This window comes from Thamnophis elegans, chromosome 1, assembly GCF_009769535.1.
Source record: "Thamnophis elegans isolate rThaEle1 chromosome 1, rThaEle1.pri, whole genome shotgun sequence".
In the NCBI taxonomy this organism is placed as follows: domain Eukaryota; kingdom Metazoa; phylum Chordata; class Lepidosauria; order Squamata; family Colubridae; genus Thamnophis; species Thamnophis elegans.
This window is the reverse complement of record NC_045541.1, coordinates 53,895,308-53,913,120: the sequence shown is the minus strand read 5'-3', so window position 1 is coordinate 53,913,120 and position 17,813 is coordinate 53,895,308. Positions and strand designations below refer to the sequence as shown.

Sequence of the window (17,813 nt, the reverse complement as noted above, 5' to 3'; positions counted from 1 at the left end):
CTAGTAATTAAACTTTAAAAGGCCTAAAGATAGGATATTTCAATGATCCTCCCCCCATATAATTATCCAGAATCTCAATTCATCTTCTACTGTAGGTGCCCTAACAAAAATAGATTTCTGCTGAGATGAAAATTCTGAGAAAAAAAAAGGTATCCATACAAGCCGTGACCCTCTTAACTTCCAAACATCACACACCTAAGTAATGTTCTCTAGCTAGTTCCTCCTTGCATTCATCCATAATTTACTAGTAAATAGTAGACTAAGGTAAAGGTTCCCCTCGCACAAATGTGCTAGTTGTTCCTGACTGTAGGGGGCAGTGCTCATGTCCATTTCAAAGCCAAACAACCAGCGCTGTCCGAAGATGTCTCCATGGTCATGTGGCCAGCATGACTAAATGCCGAAGGCACACAGAACATTGTTACTTTCCAACCAAAGGTGGGTCCTATTTTTCTACTTGCATTTTTATATGCTTTCAAAATGCTAGGTTGGCAGAAGCTGGGACAAGTAACTCACTCCATTATGTGGCACTAGGGATTCAAACTGCTGAACTGCCAACCTTTCTGATTGACAAGATCAGTGTCTTAGCCACTGAGCCACTATGTCCCAATAGTAGCCTAGGCAAGCTATATCTATTGTAAGTAGTAACATTTACCCTCTCTGTAATAAAGAAGAACTATAAGGTATTTGTTGATGATTAGTATAAACAATATGTGTATAAATAAAACAAATCAAGTCAAAGCAGGTAAAAAAATATTCTTGTTCTTCATCCATGAGCGGTTACCATGTAGATTTATTTCTACAACTCAAACGTTTAGAATCCTGAGTTAATCTTCATATATTAGGAAAGCTTCTGGGAATTAATAATTTAATATCTTCAATGAAGAGCCTTTCTTCATGGAAGAAACTAAGATAAATGCAAACTACTTTATCCCTCAACTTGTTCCCTATTGTTAGAGAATCTGACATATGGAGGTGCAGCCATCTATTCACAGAAGAAGAAGAAACTCCATTTCTATGAAACAAGAATAACAACACAAGTCTCCAACTCTTCCCAGGTATAAACCCATCAATCTGAATGAATGTGCTAAATTTTTTATTTCAAACAACCAACACTCTACAAATAGAGCACCTGCAGAGCATAAGTGCCTAGGAAGGAAGAGAGCCAAAGATAAAACGTGAAGGGTGATATCATTACACTAATGACAGGACTTCCATATTTGCATCAGATGTTGGGATACAAATTAGGGTAGCATTTGCATGGAGATCTCACCGTATGTGAGTCACCCTTCTGGTGTCATTGCAATTTGCTGTAGATGCTGCTACTGTTGCAGAAATCTTCATAATTATAGTTTATTAAATGATTGAACAACTGATTTACTTTGGGGGAAATGGTAAAAGTTGGCAGAGGTTCCCAATTACTCACAAAAAGGTCCAACCATGATGTGTGTTTTTTTAAATTTTCGATTAACCCCCTAGTCTGTTATTTTCTCATATAAACTTTCTCTCAAGGAAAATGTTCCCATCCATTGATTAAAACAGTTTTCAACAGCTGCTGATTAAATTATCTGATAGTGTCTGAGAAAAGTCATCAATTGCTCTTGAAATAAAAAGGTGAAATCAATGCGTTTTTCATTACAGGCTACCGACTGACCAAACAAAATAGAGATTCAATAAGTACATTAAACAAGCAGCATAATAATGCTTACCAGATGGCCAACTGGGCTCAATATATAATCATCTACACACATAAAATTAGACAGGTAATTATTTGTCAATAGCCTGAAAATTAAGAATAAACATCAATTAAAGACAAAAGAAATGAACCAGAATTCTCAAGAAGCTAAACAATTCAAACTTTGCCCTTCAAAATCTAATACAGATAAGTTGTGGTTATAGGGCTAAGGAAAGTTATTAAAACTTTGCCAAAGGACTTTAACAGTGGGCCCATAAGATCAGGCAACTTGTGAACTATCTTCCATTTACAGCTTCTTCTTCCTCTCCAAAATAACTTCAAGTGCAGGCAACACTAAGTAATTTCAGTGTTTATAGAGAAGTAATAAAAGTAGTAAAGAGAAATAGGTCCCACAGCAGCATCAGTTAGAATGAGTTCATTGTACAACATATAGTAAGAGAACTCAGAAATAAAGACTGTACTTTTTTTTAAAAAAATAAGAAAATCTCTAATAAGGTATGAGGGGGTGGGGAACTCTTGAGTATTGAGAAATGAAAAAGACAAGTTGATTCATTAATAAGAACAGAGTGACACTGAGTCCCTTAAAATGAGATGATAGTAGAAGATGGCAACTGTGGGGGGAATAGAAACTGGGAGAGAAAATAAGCCATAGGAAGAGAGGAGAATCATGCATGGCTCGATCTTAGCCACTATTCATTGGAATTATTGTTTTTGTTCTGTTATCATCTTCATTAAAATAGTGAGTTATTCTAATGGGAATACAGAATCATCTTAAAAGATTATTCCTTACTGCAAAAACAGTCCATAATTTGTATGCATTGGTCTTTCCAATATCTCTTTTCAAACTTCCTCCAGAAAATGTAAGCAATTAATGGAAGCACACTGAAATAAGTTACTTCAATTGCTATCTATATACCTATACCTATCTACCTATCTACCTATCTACCTATCTACCTATCTACCTATCTACCTATCTACCTATCTACCTATCTACCTATCTACCTATCTACCTATCTAGGAGTGCACTCTATGGTTGTAGGCTGGCTGCTGGAAGACTCTCTGTCCAGAAGACTCTCTGTCTGGCAGCCAGCCCACAACCATAGAGCGCACTCCTAGGGCGGCCACTGCTGGAAGACTCAGCAGCCGAGTTTTGGAGTTTGGAAGCCGGAGAAGAAGTTATGCTCGTAGCAAGGCAGCGGCAGCGCCCTGGCTCTGCAGGGAGAGCTGGGCCCATGCGGCCGCCAGGTGCGTCTTTTGACAAGCATTCTCTGATTTCTTATCCTCAGCTTTAAGGCCCTCCAACAGATCAGGCGGAAGCACAGAGGTTGAGGTGAGGGCCGCAACCGGAGGATCGATAGGTGGTAGCTTAGGTAAATCCTCAAGGCTGGCATCCACAGTATACAGCCTCTTACCATTACTAGACGGGGTAGCCATGGTAGCAGGCTGAGCCCATTGTTTCTGAACCAAATTAAGAAACATCTTGGGAATAGGAATGATCTCCTGAACCGAGACCAGTTCCTCAAACAAATCCCCAGACAAATCATCCAGTTCAGCAGGAGCTTGAACAGGTGGAGTGGACCCCATACGGGTGACCAGCTTGGCCTTGTCCAAAATGGTTTTGAAATTTGCAATGTTAAATAGTCCCGAAGAAGAGGGCTTTTGAACTGCTGCACCTTCCTCCCCAGAGAATTCAGCCTCCTGAACAGGCAGAATGTCATCCCCCTCCTCCCAGTCCGAAGCCTCAGAACCTGAAGAGGAGTGGGGGGAATGCAAGGGACGTGGAGGAGAAGCCGAGGGGCCAAGGGGCCCGGGGCAGGGCCTTCTTCAAGATCCGAAGGGTAAGCGAAAAGATCAGCTTGATCCACCATAGAGGCCCCTGGAGATACTGCCCTAGACATAGAAGCTGTGGGGGAAAACTCCTGGCCTTTATTCTCGCTGTCTGAAACAGGCCTTGGCTGGGCTGGAGGAACCTCCATGGTGGGCTCCTCAGGAGACACCGATTGGGAGGACTGCGTTTGGTGCTGGGTCTTGGAGAATTTCTTTTCAAGGGCCTTTTGGCGAAGCAATGCATCCTTATCTGGCCCTGTTCCCTGCTTAGGGGCTGGCCAGGAATATGGTTTGGAGCCCCTGATGGCCTCCCTGGCAGCCACGCCAGCCTGCTTGGAGAAAACCCTGGAGGAACCCCCTGCCTGGGTGGAATCCTCGGGAGCCTGCTCAGCCATTATTAAACTGTGGGCCAAATATAATCAGGGGCTACCTCCACTCACCACCTTGCAAAAGCCCTGCAAACCAACAGACGCTCTGGAGAGACGTGGGGGGGTCGTAGCAGCAATATCCAGCAGGTGGAATAAAGTATGAGTGTTAACAGCTCCCAGTGCTGCAGGAATGAGGCTTGTGACCAGCGGCCCCAATCCTTGCCGCTCAGGTGAAAAGGATACACCTAATTGCCACCCAGGCCAGACAAAGAGTGGCTCCTTGTGGCACCTGCTGTGAATCAGGCTGCAGGCAGCTGCCACGAGGTTGAAATCAGAAACCAAAACTGCAAATAGCTCCCAAAATGATGACTAGGAGCTCTAATTACTTTAAAAGTAGCCACCAAACCATCCGGAGCTCTGAGGCACCGCACCTGCACACCGGCCACTAAAGGCACAGACGGCAACCGCAGGAGCCTCAGCGGGGCTTTCCCCCTCCCCAGCGAGGGTCTTAACTGCCCCAGCAGCTCCCTGCGTTCCCCGCAGCGCCTGGGAGTTAAGCAGGACGCCGGAGAACCAAAGACCGAGTTAGAAACGAATTAAAGAAATCTAATTACACTCACTCAGCCTGATCACCCCTAAACTGAAAATACTCACAGTAAATGCTCAAGAGAGTCCAAGCTAATAAACTAAATAAAGAGAAACTTAAAGCCCGTCTGAACTGGGCTAGCTGAATTGAAAATCTGGGGCTCATCAGCACCAGAGGTGTGGCTTAAAGTTTCAATTCAGCTCTGGGCAGTTTGGCTGCATTTAACCCTTGCTTGGACTCTCCTGAGCAGCACCCTGGAAAATGCTGTTTACTTTTCTGAGTGTAACAACAGAATTGTGAATGACTTGTTTCCCTCTACCCCATTTTATGTGAAGCAAAATCACGGCACCATGGATTTTTCCATTTTTCTCAGGATCAAGTTGCTATTTCCCTAACTTTTCACTGATTTCTTCTCCTTAGTCAAAGGCCAAATCTACATTCTTGGGGATTCCAGTCTACAGTTTGCCTTGTAGTGGCCATTAACCTTCCCCCATGGCAAGCCATTTTGTCAAAGTGACTACAAATAGCAGCCAAATCAGTCCACTTTCGCCCCCAAAATTGTGTGTTTTCCCCAAAGGAAATGCACAGCACATCGGGGCATGATAGAGGACTACAAACAGCTACTGGCTTTTGCCCCCAACAATCCTGAGAGATCAAGATATTATTTTGTACTCACTAATACCTGATCAATTACAGAATAGATATTATTTGAAACGACCAACAGTGAGATGAAGGAAAGAGACAGACAAACCAGGAGAGCTCAAGGTGGAGCTATGGATGAAGCAGAGCCATTATTCAAATTTCCATCAGCAAGCAGATTCTTAGAAATACAGATAGTCCCCATTTAGTGGCCAAAATTGAGATCAGCAACTCATCATTAAACAAAACAGAGGTTTGGATTTGGTTTGTGTCATCACTTTTCATTTTACTGTTAAGTGAGTCACTCAAGGGGATTAAGTGAGACCTCATGTGACTACAACTTGCAATTTTACTGCCGTCTTCTCCATTAACTCTGCTTGTTGTGAAGAACACAATTACATAACTGCAGGTCGCAACAGTTGTATGTTCCTGCCACTGGTGAAATGTCCATATATTGATCACATGACTGCATGGATACTGTAAAAGTCGTAAATGCAATAACCAATCGTACACTTACTTTTTCAAAACTATTGTAACTTCAAGTGGTCATTACATAGGGCAGTTATTAAGTGAGGGCTACCTGTAATTAAACTCTCGAACATCTATGTGGCTTGACAAGGGGCCTCCCCCTCAAAATGTGACAGATCTGCCCCAAGTTGTGGACCCTCCAGTTTAACCACCTCAGACAGCCTTGTGGTGCCTGAGACTACAAAAGAATTACAGGATGAAATCACAACATCAGAGATTTCATATCCCATAAAAGACTGGAAATGTTCTCCCCAAAACACTGGACTCCTAAATCAACACAGCTGAGCCATGATCAACTTTCCTCCAAAAACATTTTCTCCAAGATTGACATCAGATTTTCAGATTGGAAAAGAGGGACATCCTTGACCGGGGGGGGGGGGATGCTGCAACGGTCGCTAAGTGTGAAAAATGGTCGCAATGGTCGCTAAGTGTGAAAAATGGTCGCAACGGTCGCTAAGTGTGAAAAATGGTCATCAGTCACTTTTTTCAATGCCATTGTAACTTTGGTCACTAAATGTTTTCCCCCTCCTCGAGACTCCTCACTTCTTCCTTCATTCCTCTTGCTGATCTACCTTCACCTTATCTGTCTTCTGCTCTTTCCCTCTCTTCCTTCCTTCCTCCCTCCTTCCATCCTCTTCTTTCCTCACTCACTCCCTTCCTCCTTTTTTCTCTTCCTTCCTCCTTCCATTCTTTATACGATATAAAATTCAATGAGGGTGAAACACACCAAATCTAGCAAAGCTGCCTTGCACCAACCTGGCCTGCCCATAGAATAGCAGCCACTTTGAGACACATAAACCTGGTCTGAACATATTGCATCACAAAGATTTGCAAAGATCACATTTGCAAAAAGGAACATTTCTTGTAGTAAATACATTTTATAAACAATTTAAAAGTAAAAATCCCCCCATAATAATAAAAAAGGTATTCTATAAATAAAAGAAATCCTTAAAAACCATTGTTAAGTATTACACCAGCAATAATTTATACTGTCACCATTTCAAACTATCATCAGAAATACGAATCTGTTGCCAAACATCAACATTTTGATTGCGTAACCATGAGGATGCCACAACGGTCGCTAAGTGTGAAAATGGTCGCTAAGTGTGAAAAATGGTCATCAGTCACTTTTTTCAATGCCATTGTAATTTTGGTCACTAAACAGCCATGTTCCTGACTTAACAACCACCATGGTTCACTTAACGTGGCAATAAAAGGTCGCAAAATGAGGCAAAAATCATTTAACAAACGTCTCCCTTAGCAACAGAAATTGGGGGATCAATCCTGGTCGTAAGTCGAGGATTACCGGTAGCCAATTGCAAAAGGCAACTTTACTTGGAACAGGTGAGATTGTGCCCGGATCCCTTTCATGCCAACATCCCATCCTGTCCATGGGGAGAACTCCACAGGCGGACAAAAGCCCCAATCCCCTCTCAACCTCCAGCTGACTCTGCCATCCGCCATAACCACACATGCCCCTCAAAGGCAAAACTCAGGGGGCTGAATTCTACAGGGGGAGGAGTAAAGGGGGGATTTGAGGGGCAGCCCAAAGCACCATCTGTCTAAATTTGCATCAGGCAGGCAGTAACATTTTCATAGACCATGATCAGAGGAGCAGCTGATCCTATGGAGAGACTCCTCCTGCATTCAGTCCCAGGCCTACAAGTGGAAGTACCCTTCCTTCCTTCCTCCTTTCACCTTCCTTCCCTCCCTCCCTCCCTCCCTCCCTCCCTCTTTCTTCCTTCTAGCCTTCCTTCCTTTCCATTCTTTCTCCTTCCTTCCTTCCTCTTGCCTATCTGCCTTCTGTCTTTCTGCTCTTTAGATCTCTCTTCCTCCTTCCTTCCTCTTTCCATCCTTTCACCAAAAATCAGGATGTTTTATTAGCATCAGCATCATTCTGCTGAAAATGCCAGATTCTGTGGTACTTCTGGATGAGATTTAGAAAATTACAGAGACATGAGGAACCATTATATAATTTCACTTGGCAAAACTCTGATTAAAATAATAGCAACAAAATGTAAGGTTTTTTAATTTTAAAACTCTAGCAAAACATAGATTTATTTCCAGTTTAGTTAATTAATGCCATTATAAACAGGAATGCAATTGATTAAATAAAAATGACTTTTTCTTTTATTAAGAATACTTATTCTACACTAAACTAGAAAATATTTCATAGGCCCTTCAACAAGTTTGTTACAAATTTTCAGGATTGCATGCATTCTTGAAACTGATACCATGTAATGTTAAAAAGCAGATAGCTAACTAAGTACACTAAAAACCATGTTTAATTATTTGCTACTTGAAGCCAATAGCAATGATGAAGAAATTTCTGTCATCCTCAGTGACAATATTTTTAGGGCCAAAAAATAAAACTCTGTATATTGGATCTGTTGAATGGAGAAAGGCCTGCCCCCCCTCCCCCAAATGAGACACCTTCCATGATAATAGGAGAGGAGAGCCTGGAGACAGCAATCACAAGGCAGAACGTAGCTAAGAGAACGGAAACTTGCCTCTTGGAAGGAATGACCAGGTTTGGCTCCCACTTTCAACAATCGAACAGAGAAGCGAAGAGGCAGGACAGACGAAGCGGGAGCCAAGCCGGGCTAGAGTGTTGGGCTGAAGGAAGGAGGGATACACACACTCGTGTTCTCCCCCTTCCTCTCTCTCTCTCTCTCTCAAATGGCAAATCCAAGCCCGGCCCCATGCCTTCTCCCAACCCCCGCCCTGTTCTCTTAGCTCTCCTCTCCTATTATCGTGGAAGGCGTCTCATTGGGGAGGGGGAAGCAAGCCTTTTTCCATTTCAAGGAGCTGCCGCTCCTCCCCCCCCCTCTTAGAAGTCCAGCCAGCTGCCCGCCAAGCTCTCCGCGGAGACTCACCCAGAGTTTTCACCGCGATTTGCCTGGTGAGGGGAGGCGGCAGGTTGATGCAGACCAAATCCACAGTATAATAAATACAAGTATAATAAATACTTGTATTTATTATACTTGTATTTACTTCCTCCTCCTTCTCCTCGCTGCGATCTGGTTGCTTCCCTTCACATCTTTGGAACGGCTTGGCTCCTTTTTTTTTTTTTTAGGGCGCCCCTCCGTTGGGAGGAGGTGGAGGATAGGCTCCAACTCTGCCCAGAGAAGGAGTCCGAGCGCTCCGGGGAAACGCGGCAAGCAAGCCAGCACTTCAAAGTCATGTTTCGCTGAATGACGGGCAAGTTCTAAACTGCCGGCATGACTTTGAAAGGGCTGGATTGCCTTCCGCGCGGGCCGAAGTGGAAGGCAAGTGGCAAGCCAGCCCTTCAAACTCATGCTGGCACTTTAGCGTGCCCCTCAGCTGCCATTCAGCGAAACATCTTTCGCTGAATTGCGGGCGAGTTCTAAACTGCCGGCATGACTTTGAAAGGGCTGGATTGCCTTCCGCGCGGGCCGAAGTGGAAGGCAAGCGGCAAGCCAGCTCTTCAAACTCATGCTGGCACTTTAGCGTGCCCCTCAGCTGCCATTCAGCGAAACATCTTTCACTGAATTGCGGGCGAGTTCTAAACTGCCGGCATGACTTTGAAAGGGCTGGATTGCCTTCCGCGCGGGCCGAAGTGGAAGGCAAGTGGCAAGCCAGCCCTTCAAACTCATGCTGGCACTTTAGCGTGCCCCTCAGCTGCCATTCAGCGAAACATCTTTTGCTGAATTGCGGGCGAGTTCTAAACTGCCGGCATGACTTTGAAAGGGCTGGATTGCCTTCCGCGCGGGCCGAAGTGGAAGGCAAGCGGCAAGCCAGCCCTTCAAACTCATGCTGGCACTTTAGCGTGCCCCTCAGCTGCCATTCAGCGAAACATCTTTCGCTGAATTGCGGGCGAGTTCTAAACTGCCGGCATGACTTTGAAAGGGCTGGATTGCCTTCCGCGCGGGCCGAAGTGGAAGGCAAGCGGCAAGCCAGCCCTTCAAACTCATGCTGGCACTTTAGCGTGCCCCTCAGCCGCCATTCAGCGAAACATCCCTATCACGAACGGACGCCGCCCGCAGATAACTTTCCATAACTTTCCGGGCGGCGGGACCCCCGCACGACGTTCTGTGCTGGCGGCAGCCGCTGCGCCCATGCTCTCGGAGGCGGCGATCCCATTCACGAAGAGGCAGCTCCTCGTGGGCGCAGCGCCTGCCGCCCGCACAGAGTGAATTTAATTGGGATCGCCTGCGGCCGCGAGGACCCCTACACAAATGGACTCCTCGCGGCCGCAGGCGATCCCAATTCACTCAGCCGGGGCGGGCAATTTCTGCACGAACGGACTACTCCTCGCGGCCGCAGGAGAACAGGGAGGAGGAGGGGGCAGCCGCCCGCCCGCGGTTCAGGGGCTTCTGCCGGGCGGCAGGAGCCCCTGAACTGGCCGCGGGCGGCTGCAGCTGCCCCCACCCTCTCCTCCTGCGGCCGCGAGGAGTAGTCCGTTCGTGCAGAAATTGATTTGAAGTGAGAGAGGAAGTTCCGGAAGCGAGAGGCTGCCCCGGCGATCGATCCCTATCACGAACGGACGCCGCCCGCAGATAACTTTCCATAACTTTCCGGGCGGCGGGACCCCCACACCACGTTCTGTGCGGGCGGCAGCCACTGCGCCCATGCTCTCGGAGGCGGCGATCCCATTCACGAAGAGGCAGCTCCTCGTGGGTGCAGCGCCTGCCGCCCGCACAGAGTGAATTTAATTGGGATCGCCTGCGGCCGCGAGGACCCCTGCACAAATGGACTCCTCGCGGCCGCAGGCGATCCCAATTCACTCAGCCGGGGCGGGCAATTTCTGCACGAACGGACTACTCCTCGCGGCCGCAGGAGGACAGGGAGGAGGAGGGGGCAGCCGAGCCGCCCGCACAGAGTGAATTCAATTGGGATCGCCTGCGGCCGCGAGGACTCCTGCACAAACAGAGTATTCCTCGCGGCCGCAGGCGATCCCAATTCACTCAGCCAGGGCGGGCAATTTCTGCACGAATTGCCCGCCCCGGCTGAGTGAATTGGGATCGCCTGCGGCCACGAGGAATACTCCGTTCGTGCAGAAATTGCCCACCCTGGCTGAGTGAATTCAATTGGGATCGCCTGCGGCCGCGAGGACTCCTCACGGCCGCAGGCGATCCCAATTCACTCAGCCGGGGCGGGCAATCAATTTCTGCACGAACGGACTACTCCTCGCGGCCGCAGGAGGACAGGGAGGAGGAGGGGGCAGCCGCCCGCACGCGGTTCAGGGGCTTCTGCCGGGCGGCAGGAGCCCCTGAACCGGCCGCGGGTGGCTGCAGCTGCCCCCACCCTCTCCTCCTGCCGCAGCGAGCGGAAAATTCGATTAGAATTAGATTACTCACCAGTCAGCGCAGCTGCAACCTCTTTCGTCTTTTGTAGAAAGGAAATGGAAACTCGCGCAAGCGTGCTGAAAATTTCCCATCCCAGCCAGCTCACTGATTGGCTGGAGTCCAGGCCAATCCAATCAGTGAGCGGGAGGCTGGGCTGGCTTAAATTTGTAGGTAGTAGGTAAAAGGCTAAAAGCACGCTTTTTTTGGCGCTCGCAGCTCCCGCCCATCAGCTGCTAGCTTGCTGGGCTGGCTCATCTGATAGAGAACAGAACGATGAGCCAGCCCAGCAAGCTAGCAGCTGATGGGCGGGAGTTGCCAGCGCCAAAAAAAGCGTGCCTTTTAAAAAGGCGGGCGGGACGCGGGAAAGTGCGTTGGAAAGCGGGTGTGTCCCGCCAAAAGCGGGACGTCTGGTCACCTTACTAAAAGCACGCTTTTTTTGGCGCTCGCAGCTCCCGCCCATCAGCTGCTAGCTTGCTGGGCTGGCTCATCTGATAGAGAACAGAACGATGAGCCAGCCCAGCAAGCTAGCAGCTGATGGGCGGGAGTTGCCAGCGCCAAAAAAAGCGTGCCTTTTAAAAAGGCGGGCGGGACGCGGGAAAGTGCGTTGGAAAGCGGGTGTGTCCCGCCAAAAGCGGGACGTCTGGTCACCTTAGAGTAGCCCAACTTACAAACACCCAAAAAAGGCTCCAGTCCCATCCTTGTGCTGATGTAATAAAGTCAGGAGCAGGATAACCAAGCCCTTCCCCGTCTTCCATAAAATACTTACCGAGTCTGCCACAAGTACTAGTGTACAATTTCCAGCTGTTCAAAGTGATCACACTTAGATCTGCACAACGGGCCCAGGCAAATAACCTGATCAGAAGTCTCAAACCTAGGAATGGAGGAAGCACTGGTGGTTTGACAAGTTGGAGACAAGACCGATAAGACAAGACCAATATTTAGAGCGTCTAAGAAGCAGCTTAACTGGCAGAAAAGGCAAACACAGCAGGCATCTGGTGACTGAGATCAGCTGCGAGACCTGCAGCAGATCCAAGCAGCCACAGCGGTCTGAATTAAACTAACAGCAGATGTCATCCAGTCATCAAGTCCAATCCAAGTCCCAAATGCACTTGGAGAAAGGATGCAAGTAAGCAGAACCTCTGGAAAAGTGGCAGATGGCTCATAGCTGAAAGGTTTGCCAAAAGTAATAACAATTGGCAGATTGCTGGGATTGGCAGAAATGACATGAAGCAAGAGCAAACTTAGTAGACCTTCAGTCACCAAGAGGTTCTAACTAAATTTCTCACAGACTGATTTACAAAAGCCAAGGGGGAGGAAGAGATGGAAGAGTAAAGAAAGAAAGAAAAATTACTATAACCTCTTAAAGAAAGTCTTCAACCAGAGATTAGACCCTTTTGTTTATGAATGTGCTTATAATCAAAAGCTATCCAAAGTACCTGTTAGTCCTAGGAAAATACTGTAGGACTTTCCACCTATTCCCAGCTGTGTCTCTTTGGACAACAGTAATATCATGTGCTTGTGGCCCCCCAAAAAGGCCACATTTTTTTTAAAATTAATTGATATGTTGCTCCTGTAAGATAAATCTAACTTTATCACTGTTGCAGTTTCAATGTTCTGACTTACAGTATGGCCATGTTAATGAGCCACTATGTCTTTAAGGAATGTTAGCATTACAACCAGCACAAACTCAGTTCTTATTTTTTGTAATCTGTCTTTGCAACTGCAGCTGATTTTTGCTGTGTCCTGGGTGATCATAGACACTAAAAATACATCTGTAATTTCAGCTCAAACTAGCCTTTTCTCCTCCTCGCCCCCTGAAAATGTTGTTAGAAACGTCATACTACTGTACCAAATAACCTGTGGGAAAAGTGCCATCTGGATTCAGGTGAAGTCAAAGGAGGTGAAAGACAAGAGGCTAAAAAGGGTGTTATCACAGGTTTTAATTTTTTTAAAAAAAATGAAAAGCTGGTGTGAAAATACTCACTGCCGCTGCATCACCAGTGTCTCGTGTTGAAGTCCATGGTCTATTGTTGTAATCTTGCTACCGCCTGCAAGAAAAGCAACCACTATGAAGTGTGTGCTGGGAATTAATCAATATATCCAATATCAGCAGAACTGGATCTTGATTTCACCAATATTTAATCCTAAACATAAACTCAGAATCTTCTCTATTCAACATTTTTTTAAATCACCACCATTATGAAGATTCAGACACAGTCCAGTGCCAAATGACACTACCTGCCTGTAGAATCTACCTTTGATGGATTTGATAGCTTTATATTACCAGGAAACTCTGAATTTTTCAATTACTCAGATGGAAGAGTCTTTCCTTTCCCTTGACAGATGGCTTTACTAACTGAACATTTAACTAGGGCTGAGAACGGAATCTTTTTTTGGGGAGGCTGGGGAGCTGTCTTCTTCTCATCGCCCTATGGTCACAATTCCTCAAACCTGAAAGCATGGTTCCTCAGAAAAGGCAAGAAACACACCACAACACACAGACACACCAGCCTTTAAAAAAGACTTAACATCTTTTAAGTAACCTAAACCCCAGAAGGAAAAAAAAGACACCTAGCCCCTACTCAAACAGATGTCATAATCCCACCCACTTTGTATCATCACATACCCACTGCACCCTTTCCAAAGATGTTAAGCACAATCATTAACCCCCAAAAGGTTGTTCACGTCAAAGAAGGACAAGATAAATTCAGGCTTATTAAAGCAAGTGGTTTGTGGAAAACAATTCCCTAGAAACCAGCTCCATTCATTTGGGAGCCTGCTACTCTAACATACAGCAAGCACATTATTTAATGCATACCAAATGGCAATTATATATTGTGAGTTGCTCTGCAAGAAACATAGGAGTTAGTTAACATGCACATTCATTCCCAGCCACTAAATTCTTAGAGAGCTATCTTCCTCCACTCAGGAAATAGAAACATATGTGACCTTTGTATTCAATCCAACTCAATCAAACCCAGCTCATTCTGAAGTTCGTTGTGTTCTCAACATGATTCAAAGCACTTGGCAAATACTTTTTAAGAAATAAACAAATCTGAGAAAAATCTGAAACTCTCTAATGACCACTAAAGAAACAAATATAGCCTGTCTTGCAGTGCAAGAAATCTTGCCATTTCATTTTTTCCCAAGTATTACTATGCTTAAATAACTAGGATGAGGTGGAATTCATCCGAATGCTATTCCATATCCAAAGCTTCCTCTCCCATAGAAAATATGTACGATAGAAGGAAATGTTTTCATCCATTTAAATCCCCAATGTGCTATTTTTCTACCCACACATCAATGTTTATATTAAGAAACTTTCAAATGTTAACACTTTCCAGTTAGATAGATGTATAAAAATAAACAGTCTATGGTAGAAGAAGTCTATCAATGGGATTTGATGAGCCACAGTGGTGCAGTGGAGTGCAGTACTGCAGGCTACTTCTGCTGACTGGGAGCTGCCTGCAATTTGGCAGTTCAAATCTTACCAGGCTCAAGGTTGACTCAGCCTTTCATCCTTCTGAGGTGGGTAAAATGAGGACCCAGATTGTTGGGGGCAAATATGCTGATTCTGTAAACTGCTTAGAGAAAGACCTGTAAAGCACTATGAAGTGGTATATAAGTCTAAGTGCTAGTGAACTGCTGTAAACTGCTTAGAGAAAGACCTGTAAAGCACTATGAAGTGGTATATAAGTCTAAGTGCTAGTGATATTTGATTCTGAAGCACCCAAACTGGCAGAGCATTAGTGAAAGTGTGGGTCATTTCTCTGCTCCTCTGTCTTCTCTGAAGTGCTCAAAACAACTCTTTCCACTGCTTTGTCACAAAGATCACCATCTTTAAACGAAATGACAGATTGAAGAGATGGCACAAATTAATGTCTAAAGGATAAAACTGAATGTAAAAAAAATCATGACTCTAAAATTAGCTTGAGTGGGCCCCAAGGCAAAAGTCAACATTATATAACAGCTAAGTGCTGGAGTCCCAGGTTCAAGCACCCATTCTCTTACAGCCTCACAAGTTGTGTATAAATGCAGCCATGTGTTCTCAGAGATAGAATGTGATTTTTTTTTTAAAGCAACCACTATCAAAAGTCTGGGCTGTGAATCACCCAGAATTTGGTACAATCTGGGCAGCAATATAAATGTTAGAATAAATGAAATAAAATGGAAGTAAGTACATCATTTTCTCATGGAGCTGTTGTTCCTGCTATTCTGGAGCCAGATTTACTGACCTACCTCAACATTTTGACTTACACGTGCACACAAATAGAAAGTTCATGTTGGATAACAAGCAGAATTTTGCCCACTGCTCAGCTCCCCAAAAGATCACTTATTTCTCTACTACATTAAGCTTTTCCCATTGTTGTAAAGGAGAGCTCCAGGTTAAGTACCTGATAGTAATAAATCATAGAGCAAATTACTTTCAACCTTTCCAGTCTCAAGACCTGCTTTTAAAATAACCACTTGCAAGCTTGTGACCCACTCTTAATCTCAGGACATTCCAAATCCATTTATACATTTCTTCTACAACTTCATGAAAGGGAAATATTCAGTATGCTTAATGACTGAATAAAGAGCAAATTTCAACAGGTCATGCAGGGCTGAGGAAAGCTGTACCCGGTGAAATTCTTATGTCCCTGAAGTCTCAAGGATTTTCTTTAGAACCTCGCATAAACAGAAATCAGCTGTTCAAATGCTTAGCCAGATCACGAGGCTCTTTAATTTGCCCTTTCATGAAAAAAATATAACACTGTTGGTACAGCGATTAAGCACTACACCCAGCTGCAGGAAGTACCGGATCAAGAAATGCATATCCATTTGAATGCCTTATATACAATACTTCACTCTTTGCTTTTAAAAGATTCTGGCAAAGTGTTTGAACACATCTTTAATAAAGATTAAAACATGTGGGAACTCAGATGCGTCATTATTGAAGATTTAAAATACAAAAATAGCCAGGAAAATAGTGCATATTACGCCTACCCTACCCTTCCTAATGTGAACAAAGTAAATTATTCTACTCATGCATTATTGTTGTCAACACAATATAAAATGCACTACAGTATATAATCCTCAACACACATAATCAGAATCGCAAAAATACAATGCTGCGATGAGAAAAGTAAAAGTCAACAACCAGTTATTACGGAGGAAAGGATTAAAATCCTGATTAATCTTTTCCAAGCAGACGGCTGCTCTGATTTCTGCATACAGGTAATCATCAGCCACTGAACGTGGAACTGTCATTGTTAAGCAATATGGTCGTGTAGTACAATGTCATGTGACCATGTCATTTAGTGACGGCATTTCTGGATGTCCCTGTTGCCATTATTAAATGAGAATCAGGCAGTTTATTAAGTGAGGACCTCATGCGACCACAACTTCCACCTTTCTACTGGCTTCCCCACTGACGTTGCTTGGAGAAGCTGTCAGAAATTGCAGTTGTATGACCAGGACTCTCTATATCATCTGGAACCAGATGCTAAATTCCCAGATGGCAGTCACATGATCATGGGGAACCTGTCACAGCCAGAGCTACAAGGACCCATTGAAAGTGCCATGTTGTAACGTTGAATGATCACTGAGCAAATGGTCATAAATCAATGAGGTACATATATTAGGGGCTAAAATGAATAGAGTCAGAACAAAAGTTAGAACTGAATTCTCCTTCAGTTAAAATGAAACCTATTTAATAATTTCCTCTTTTTGTGATGTGTTATAGTTAACTTGAAAGGTTCTGTTTCCAAGACTTTGAGAAGTTAGATGACCAATGAGGTAGCCAAATTGAAGATAAAGCATCCTTCCAGTCAAAGTACTGTAATAAAATAATTTTAATACATAACAACATACTACAATGGCTATTGCAGAATTTATAGAAAGAATCTTCACCATGAATGTTGCAGGATAACTCAGTGCAGCCAACTCGGCATGATCAACTTGCCATGGCCAACTTACCACAGCCAACTTCCTATGGGACAACTCGCCACAGAATAACTTGCCACGGCACAAGAGTTACACTAATATCAAAGAAAGGGTAGAATGGAATCACTAAACAAAAGATGCAAAAGGAGGGACAAAATGAAATGTGAATGACAGAAAGTAAATTAATTTTTAATTAGTTTAAATACTTAAATTGAATTGTTGAGTTGTCCCACAGTGAGTTGGCCACAGCGAGTTGTCCCATTTTGCAACCTACTGACAGACAAAGTTAATGGGGAAGCCAGATTCACTTAACCTTCATGTTACTAAGTAAACAGTTGCAGTGATTCATTAACGACAAGAACGGTAATAAAATTAGGTAAAATTCGCTTAACTCTCTTGCTAGTAATGGAAGTTTTGGTCATAAGTCAAGGACTATCCATAATATCAGGCACATGGAGACCTAATTAACAACCACAACTTATGACCATAGTTTTGGGCTCAATTAAAGTCATTAGTCAAGGACTATCTGAATATGTCTATTTTGATGCCCATTATGGGGACAGAATATATAAGGAGAGGAAATCTGTAAATGCATTACTATATGGGTTACATTTAAAGTATTTTTCTTAGTATGCATATGTTTCTCGTTTCATACTTCATTTTGGTAGAGAACCACAGAAGTGACCTTGGAAAAACTGCCAATAGCAGTTAGAAAGAGAAGACCTAAGCCCAGAACAGGAAAAGAGCATTATAAAGAAATTTAAATTGTCTGTGCCTTAAACTCTCTTGGATATAAGCAGGAGGGATACTGCTGACAGTCTTCTAAGAGTCTGGTACTTAGCCTATAGTAATAAAATAGAATTCCAGTCATACTTGTAGAATCTGTTTATCTTGAACAACTGACAATTTCGTACTTTAGGGTGGTGTTCAGCCCTTGC

At 44.3% G+C, this 17,813-nt stretch overlaps 1 protein-coding gene across 1 annotated transcript in view; it reads right to left on the bottom strand.

Moving 5' to 3' along the window:
* SEMA5B (semaphorin 5B) overlaps positions 1–17,813 on the bottom strand; it is a 623,924-nt gene that overhangs the window by 391,975 nt on the left and 214,136 nt on the right. Inside the window, exons 3-4 of the mRNA XM_032227708.1 lie at positions 12,935–12,998; positions 11,717–11,821 (exon numbers count right to left, since the gene is read on the bottom strand). The gene's annotated coding sequence lies outside the window, so the exon portion shown is untranslated. The remainder of the gene's footprint in view (positions 1–11,716; positions 11,822–12,934; positions 12,999–17,813) is intronic.